This window comes from Arachis stenosperma, chromosome 5, assembly GCF_014773155.1.
Source record: "Arachis stenosperma cultivar V10309 chromosome 5, arast.V10309.gnm1.PFL2, whole genome shotgun sequence".
Classification (NCBI taxonomy): domain Eukaryota; kingdom Viridiplantae; phylum Streptophyta; class Magnoliopsida; order Fabales; family Fabaceae; genus Arachis; species Arachis stenosperma.
The window spans coordinates 65,491,869-65,500,376 of NC_080381.1; positions in this window are offsets into that span (position 1 = coordinate 65,491,869).

Sequence of the window (8,508 nt, forward strand, 5' to 3'; positions counted from 1 at the left end):
TGCCATCCTGGCTCAGAATAAAATATTGACCTAACAAGTCAATATGATTTCTTAGAGCCTAAATGGATTGCAAAATGCATCCAACAGTACTAAAGAAGCATCTTCTGAAGAAGAAGCTTATAATCCTGAGAATCCTGCAATGGCAGAGGTGAATTACATGGGTGAAGCCTTTAGCAACACCTATAATCCTTTATGGAAAAATCATCCAAATTTTTCATGGAAGGATCAACAGAAGCAAGGCTTCAATAATAACAATGGTGGAAGAAACAGGTTTAGCAATAGCAAGCATTTCCCATCATCATCTCAGCAATTGACAGAGTATTCTGAGCAGAATCCTTCTAACTTAGCAAACATAGTCTCTAATCTATCTAAGGCCACTCTTAGTTTCATGACTGAAACAAGATCCTCCATTAGAAATTTGGAGGCACAAGTGGGCCAGCTGAGTAAAAGGGTTACTGAAACTCCTCCTAGCACTCTCTCAAGCAATACAGAAAAGAACCCCAAAGGAGAGTGTAAGGCCATTGATATAATCAACATGGCCGAAACCTTAGAGGAGGAGGAGGACATGAATCCCAATGAGGAAGACCTCAAGGAATGTCTACCATTCAGTAAGGAGTACCCTAATGAGGAACCAAAGGAATCTGAGGCTCATTTAGAGACCATAGAGATTCCATTGGACTTCCTTTTACCATTCATGAGCTCTGATGATTATTTATCTTTTGAAGAAGATGAAGACATTGTTGAAGGGCAAGTTGCCCAGTATTTAGGAGCAATCATGAAGCTGAATACCAAATTATTTGGTAATGAGACTTGGGAAGGTGAACTTCCCTTGCTCACCAATGAACTGAATACATTGGTTCAGCAAACTTTACCTCAAAAGAAACAGGATCCTGGTAAATCCTTAATACCCTGTACTATAGGCACCATGACTTTTGAAAAAGCTCTGTGTGACCTGGGGTCAGAAATAAACATGATGCCACTCTCTATAATGGAGAAACTGGGAATCTATGAGGTACAGGCTGCCCAATTCTCATTGGAGATGGCAGATAAATCTATGAAAAAGGTTTATGGACTAGTAGAGGACGTGTTAGTGAAGGTTGAAGGCATTTACTTCCCTGCTGATTTTATAATCCTACACACTAAGAGGGATGAGGATGAATCCATCATCCTTGGAAGACCCTTCCTATCCACAGCAAGAGCTGAAATTTATGTTGATAGAGGAAAGTTGATCCTTCATGTGAATGAAGAATGCCTTATAGTAAAGACTCAAGGTTCTCCATCTATAACCATGGAGAGTAAGCATGAAGAGCTTCACCCAATACAGAGTCAAACAGAGCCCCCATATTCAAACTCTAAGTTTGGTGTTGGGAGGCCACAGCCAAACTATAAGTTTAGTGTTGAGAGATCTCAACCTTACTCTGATCAACAGTGAGGCTCCATGAGAGCTCACAGTCAAGCTATTGACCTTAAAGAAGCGCTTATTGGGAAGCAACCCAATTTTATTTTAATTTTATCTATATTACTTTGTTTTCTTTTAGGTTGATGATCATGTGACGTCACAAAGACAATTACAAAAATAAAGAAAAAATCAAAAACAGCATTGAAAACAACACACCATGGAGGAAGGACTTACTGGCGTTTAAACGCCAGTAAGGGTAGTAAAATGGGCATTTAAATGCCCAATCTGGCACCTTTCTAGGCATTTAAACGCCAGAATAGGGCACCAGACTGGCATTTAAATGCCAGAACAGGGCAACAAATTGGCGTTTAGACGCCAGAACAGGAAGGAAATGGCAGCAAACTGGCGTTTAAAAGCCAGAATTACACTCCAAAGCGTTGTGAACGCCCAATCGGAGCAGGGATGAAGAATTCCTTGACGCTTCAGGATCTGTGGACCCCACAGGATCCCCACTAACCTCACCTCATTCTCTCTCTTCTTCACACATTTCTACAACACTCATCCCCAAATATCCTTCACCAATCACCTCCATAACTCTTCCCCAAAAACCCCACCCACCTTCAAAATTCAAAACCATTCCCCTCCCAAACCCACCCAAACCATTCGGCCACTCTCCCTATAAATACCCCCCTTAACCCCTTCATTTTCACACATCACAAACAACTTCTTCCCCTCTTGGCCGAACCCTATACACCCTCCATCTCTCCATTTTCTTCTTCTTCTACATCTTTCTTCCTTCTTTTGCTCGGGGACGAGCAAACATTTTAAGTTTGGTGTGGTAAAAGCATTGCTTTTTGTTTTTCCATAACCATTTATGGCACCTAAGGCCGGAGAAACCTCTAGAAAGAGGAACGGAAAGACAAAAGCTTCCACCTCTGAGTCATGGGAGATGGAGAGATTCATCTCTAGGCTCCATAGCTCAGTAGTAGAGCATTGGACTGCACATCAAGAGAGCCTATTCATGGCACTCAACAAGAGCATGGGGAAGTTTCTCATCAATAAATCCTTGAGATGCCTAAAGGGATACATTTTTCTCCACACAACTATTGGGAGCAACTAAGGATAGGAGCACCAAAATCACTAGGGATGGAGCAACAAAGGCAAGGAAGAGACATAGAGGAGCTCAAGAGCACCATTGGACCTTCAAGAGGAATACGCCACCCTCACTAAGGTGGACTCATTCCTTAATCTCCTTGTCTATTTATTTTTTATTTTCGGCTTTATGTTGTATGTTCTATCTATGTTTGTGTCTTCACTACATGATCATTTGTGTCTAGTGTCTATGTCTTAAAGTTATGAATAATTCCATGAATCCTTCACCTCTCTTACATGAAAAATGTGCTTAATTACAAAAGAACAAGAAGTACTTGGATTTCAAATTTTATCTTGAAATTAGTTTAATTATTTTGATGTGGTGGCAATACTTTTTATTTTCTGAATGAATGCTTGAACAGTGCATATTTTTTATCTTGTTGTTTATGAATGTTAAAATTGTTGGCTCTTGAAAGAATGATGAACAAAGAGAAATGTTATTGATAATCTGAAAAATCATGAAATTGATTCTTGAAGCAAGAAAAAGTAGTGAAAAAAAAGAGAGAGAAAAGAAAAAAAGGCGAAAAAAGAGAGAAAGAAAAAGAAAAAGCAAGCAGAAAAAGCCAATAGCCCTTTAAACCAAAAGGCAAAGGTAAAAAGGATCCAAGGCTTTGATCATTAATGGATAGGAGGGCCCAAGGAAATAAAATCCAGGCCTAAGCAGCTAAATCAAGCTGTCCCTAACCATGTGCTTGTGGCATGCAGGTCCAAGTGAAAAACTTGAGACTGAGTGGTTAAAGTCATGATCCAAAGCAAAAGGGTGTGCTTAAGAACTCTGACACCTCTAACTGGGGTCTTTAGCAAAGCTGAGTCACAATCTGAAAAGGTTCACCCAGTTATGTGTCTGTGGCATTTATGTATCTGGTGGTAATACTGGAAAACAAAGTACTTAGGGTCACGGCCAAAACTCATAATGTAGCTGTGTTCAAGAATCAACGTACTGAACTAGGAGAATCAATAACACTATCTAGAATTCTAAAGTTCCTATAAATGCCAATCATTCTGAATTTCAAAGGAAAAAGTGAGATGCCAAAACTGTTCAGAAGCAAAAAGCTACAAGCCCCGCTCATCTAAATAGAACTAAGTTTCATTGATACTGTGGGATTCATTGTATATTCTCTTCTTTTTATTCTATTTTGTTTCCAGTTGCTTGGGGACAAGCAACAATTTAAGTTTGGTATTGTGATGAGCGGATAATTTATACACTTTTTGGCATTATTTTTATATAGTTTTTAGTATGATTTAGTTAGTTTTTAGTATATTTTTATTAGTTTTTAAGCAAAATTCACATTTCTGGACTTTACTATGAGTTTGTGTATTTTTCTATGATTTCAGGAATTTTCGGGCTAAAATTAAGGGACCTGAGTAAAAATCTTATTCAGAGGCTGACAAAGGACTGCAGATGCTGTTGGATTCTGACCTCCCTACATTCAAAGAGGATTTTCTGGAGCTACAAAACTCCAAATGGCGCGCTCCCAATTGCGTTGGAAAGTAGACATCCAGGGCTTTCCAGCAATATTAATAGTCCATACTTTGTTCGAGTTTTGATGATGCAAACTGGCGTTCAAACACCCCTTCTCTACCCTATTCTGAAGTCAAAATGCCAGAACTGGCATAAAAGCTGGAGTTAAATGCCCAAACTGGCACCAAAGCTGGCGTTTAACTCCAAGAGAGGTCTTTACATGTGTAAAGCTCAATGCTCAGCCCAAGCACACACCAAGTGGGCCCGGAAGTGGATTTCTACATTATCGACCTATTTCTGTAAACCCTACTAGCTAGTTTCATTATAAATAGGACCTTTTACTATTGTATTTTCATCTTGGAACATCCTGGAATCTTGGTATCCATCTTTGGAACCATTGTTCATGTTTTGGGAGGCTGGCCATTCGGCCATGCCTACCCTATTTTCACTTATGTATTTTCAACGGTGGAGTTTCTACACACCATAGATTAAGGTATGGAGCTCTGCTATTCCTCGAGTATTAATGCAATTACTACTGTTCTCTATTCAATTCGTGCTTATTCTTATTCTAAGATATTCACTGCACTTCAACATGATGAATGTGATGATCCGTGACACTCATCACTATTCTCAACCTATGAACGCGTGCCTGACAACCACGTCCGTTCTACCTTAGATCAAACGTGTATCTCTTAGCCTCCATTTCGAAAGATCAGAGTCTTCGTGGTATAAGCTATATTTATTGGCGGCCATTCCTGATATCCAGAAAGTCTAAACCTTGTCTGTGGTATTCCGAGTAGGATCTGGGAAGGGATGACGAGCTTCAAACTTGTGAGTATTGGGCGTAGTGACAGATGCAAAAGGATAGTAAATCCTATTCCAACATGATTGAGAACCGGCAGATGATTAGCCATGCGGTGACAGCGCATTTGGACCATTGTGTATCACAATTTCGTGCACCAATTTTCTTCAGAGATCAGAATTAATTAGCATGTATGTGTGTCTGTATTAAATGAAGGAAATTTAAATGCTTCATTACTGAACTAATATGTAATCCTCGGTTATTATTAAGGACATAATTAAAGTGTTTGAAATCTTTCTCATATTTAATTTGCTCTTATATGTGAAATTTTTTAGATGAATTCAAATTCATAATTATCCACTTATTATTAATATATGCCTTTTTCTTGTATTTCTTGTGCTCATAATAATTATATTTTTGTTGTAGGGATTGGATCAGGAGAGTGAGATTCCATCACCAAAAGAGTTAGGAAGTAGGTCTTCTGGAGCAAGCAACAAGGAAGCATGACCTTTGGTGCACGAAATTGTAAATCACACTTTTCAGAAAGTGCACTGGGTCGTCCAAGTAATACCTTATGTAAGTAAGGGTCGATCTCACGGAGATTGTCGGCTTGAAGCAAGCTTTGGTTACCTTATTATTCTTAGTCAGGATATCAATAATGGTTCTTAGTTTTAATTGCGAGAAACAAAAGAACCTGAAATAAATACTTGTTATGCAGTAATAGAGAGTGGGTTGGAGTTTTGGAGATGCTCTGTCTTCTGAATCTCTGCTTTCCTACTGTCTTCTTCTTCACACAAGCAAGGCTCCTTCTATGGCAAGCTGTATGTTGGTGGATCACCGTTGTCAATGGCTACCATCCGTCCTTTCAGTGAAAAAGGTCCATTGACATGGCTAATCATCTGTCGGTTCTCACTTGTGCTGGAATAGGATCCAGTGATCTTTTTGCATCTATCACTACGCCCAACGTTCATGAGTTTGAAGCTCTTCACAGTCATCCCATCCCAGATCCTACTCGTAATACCATAGACAATGTTTAGACTTTCCAGATCTGAAGAATACTGCCAATTGATTCTAGCTTATACCACGAAGACTCTGGTCTCATCGATTGAATGCTCTATTATTAGGAGAAGCAGTCAAACTCATGAACCAGGAACCCAAGAGATAAACACTCAATCTAAGGTAGAATAGAAGTGGTTGTCAGGCACGCGTTCATAGGTTGAGAATGGTGATGAGTGTCACGGATCATCACATTCATCATGTTTAAGTGCGAGTGAATATATTAGAATAGAATCAAGCGTGATTGAATAGAAAACAGAAGTAATTGCATTAATCCATCGAGACACAGTAGAGCTCCTCACCCCCAACCATGGGGTTTAGAGACTCATGCCGTAGAAGATACAAATTCAAATGTAAAATGTCATGAGGTGTCAAATGAATCTCTAAAAGTAATTTTTATACTAAACTAGTAACCTAGGTTTACAGAAAATGAGTAAACTAAGATAGATAGTGCAGAAATCCACTTCCGGGGCCCACTTGGTGTGTGTTTGGGCTGAGCAATGAAGATTTCGCGTGCATAGGCTATTACTGGTGTTTAACTCTAGCTTTTGTGCCAGTTTGGACGTTTAACTTCAGCTTGTATCCTGTTTCTGGGGTTTAATGCCAGAATAGGGTAGAAAGTTGGTGTTAACTCTTATATATTGCTGGAAAGATCAGGATGTCTACTTTCCAACGCAATTGAGAGCGCGCCAATTGGGCCTCTGTAGCTCCAGAAAATCCATTTCGAGTGCAGGGAGGTCAGAATCCAACAGCATCTGTAGTCCTTTTTCAGCCTCTGAATCAAATTTTTGCTCAGGTCCCTCAATTTCAGCCAGAAAATACCTGAAATCATAGAAAAACACACAAACTCATAGCAAAGTCTAAAAATGTGATTTTTGCATAAAAACTAATAAAAATATACTAAAAAGTAGTAGATCCTACTAAAAACTATATGAAAATACCCCCAAAAAGCGTATAAAATATCCGCTCATCACAACACCAAACTTAAACTATTTCTTTTCCTCAAGCAACTAGATAAATAAATAGGATAAATAGAAGATCAAGAGGTAATACATCTCAGAGTTTTAAGTGAAGCTTATATTCTAATTAGATGAGCGGGGCTAGTAGCTTTTTGCTTCTGAACAGTTTTGGCGTCTCAATTCATCCTTTGAAGCTCAAAATGATTGGCATCTATAGGAACTCAGAATTTTAGATAGTGTCATTGTTTCTCCTAGTTTAGTATGTTGATTTTTGAACACATCTACTTTATGAGTCTTGGCCGTGACCCTAAGCACTTTGTCTTCCAGTATTACCATCGGATACATAAATGCCACAGACACATAACTGGGTAAACATTTTCAATTTGTGACTCAGTTTTGCTAATGTCCCCAGTTAGAGGTGTCCAGAGTTCTTAAGCACACTCTTTTTGCTTTGAATCATGACTTTAACCACTCGGTCTCAAGCTTTTCACTTGGACCTTCATGCCACAAGCACATGGTTAGCGACAGCTTGATTTAGCCGCTTAGGCCAGGATTTTATTCCACTACAAAAAAAAAGGTCTATGGTCATGGTGAAAAACCGTGACCATAGCTAGTGAAAAGGGTGACCATAGACCTATGGTCACGGTTTTTGACCTATGGTCACGGTTTTTCCGCCGTGGCCTATTCTCTCGTGGTCATAGGTCTATGGTCACGGTTTCTTTATCTATGGTCACAGTTGTAATGTTCAAATTCGGGCACTTTAGGCCATGCTTTTTTACCGTGACCATAGGTTAATCTATGGTCACGCAATAAAACCGTGACCATAGCCTATCTATGGTCACGGTTTTGGCCGTGACCATAGCCTCTATAGTCACCCCTTCCCAAAACCGTGACCATAGATAAAGCTATGGTCACGGTTTTGGCCGTGACCATAGCCTCTATGGTCACTCCACCCAAAACCGTGACCATAGCCATATCTATGGTCACAGTTTTGACCGTGATAATAGCCTCTATGGTCACCCCTTCCCAAAACCGTGACCATAGCCTTATCTATGGTCACGATTTTGGCCGTGACCATAGCCTCTATGGTCACTCCACCAAAAACCGTGACCATAGCCATATCTATGGTCACGGTTTTCACAGTGACCATAGACTCTATGGTCACCCCACCTAAAACCGTGACCATAGCCCTATCTATGGTCACGGTTTTTCACCGTAACCATAGCCTCTATGGTCACCCCCCCTTAAAACCGTGACCATAGCCTTATCTATGGTCACGGTTTTTTAAAATGGTGACTATAGCTTGTTGTTGTTTATGAGATTCAATTTTTTTAAATTATAATCACATCCCAAAATGATAATAATCACAAAATAAATCTAGAAATAATAAATTCAACAAATCTAAATCATAAAAGTTTCATTATAAGATAGACATGTTTAATTTTTAGTCTAAACAACACAAATCAAAATAGAGTATAATTTTTCCAATTACATGTATCTCAAAAAGTACATAACACATCAAAATATTACATTTACATAACTAAGGTCATTGTAAGACCCATTCCATGTGATATTTGTATGGAACATTTTTTCTTCATCACATCATGTCTTCCTGCAAGCAAAAAAACATAAGCATGTTAGAACAGAGCAAAAATGCTTTTAATAATGCAGTACATAT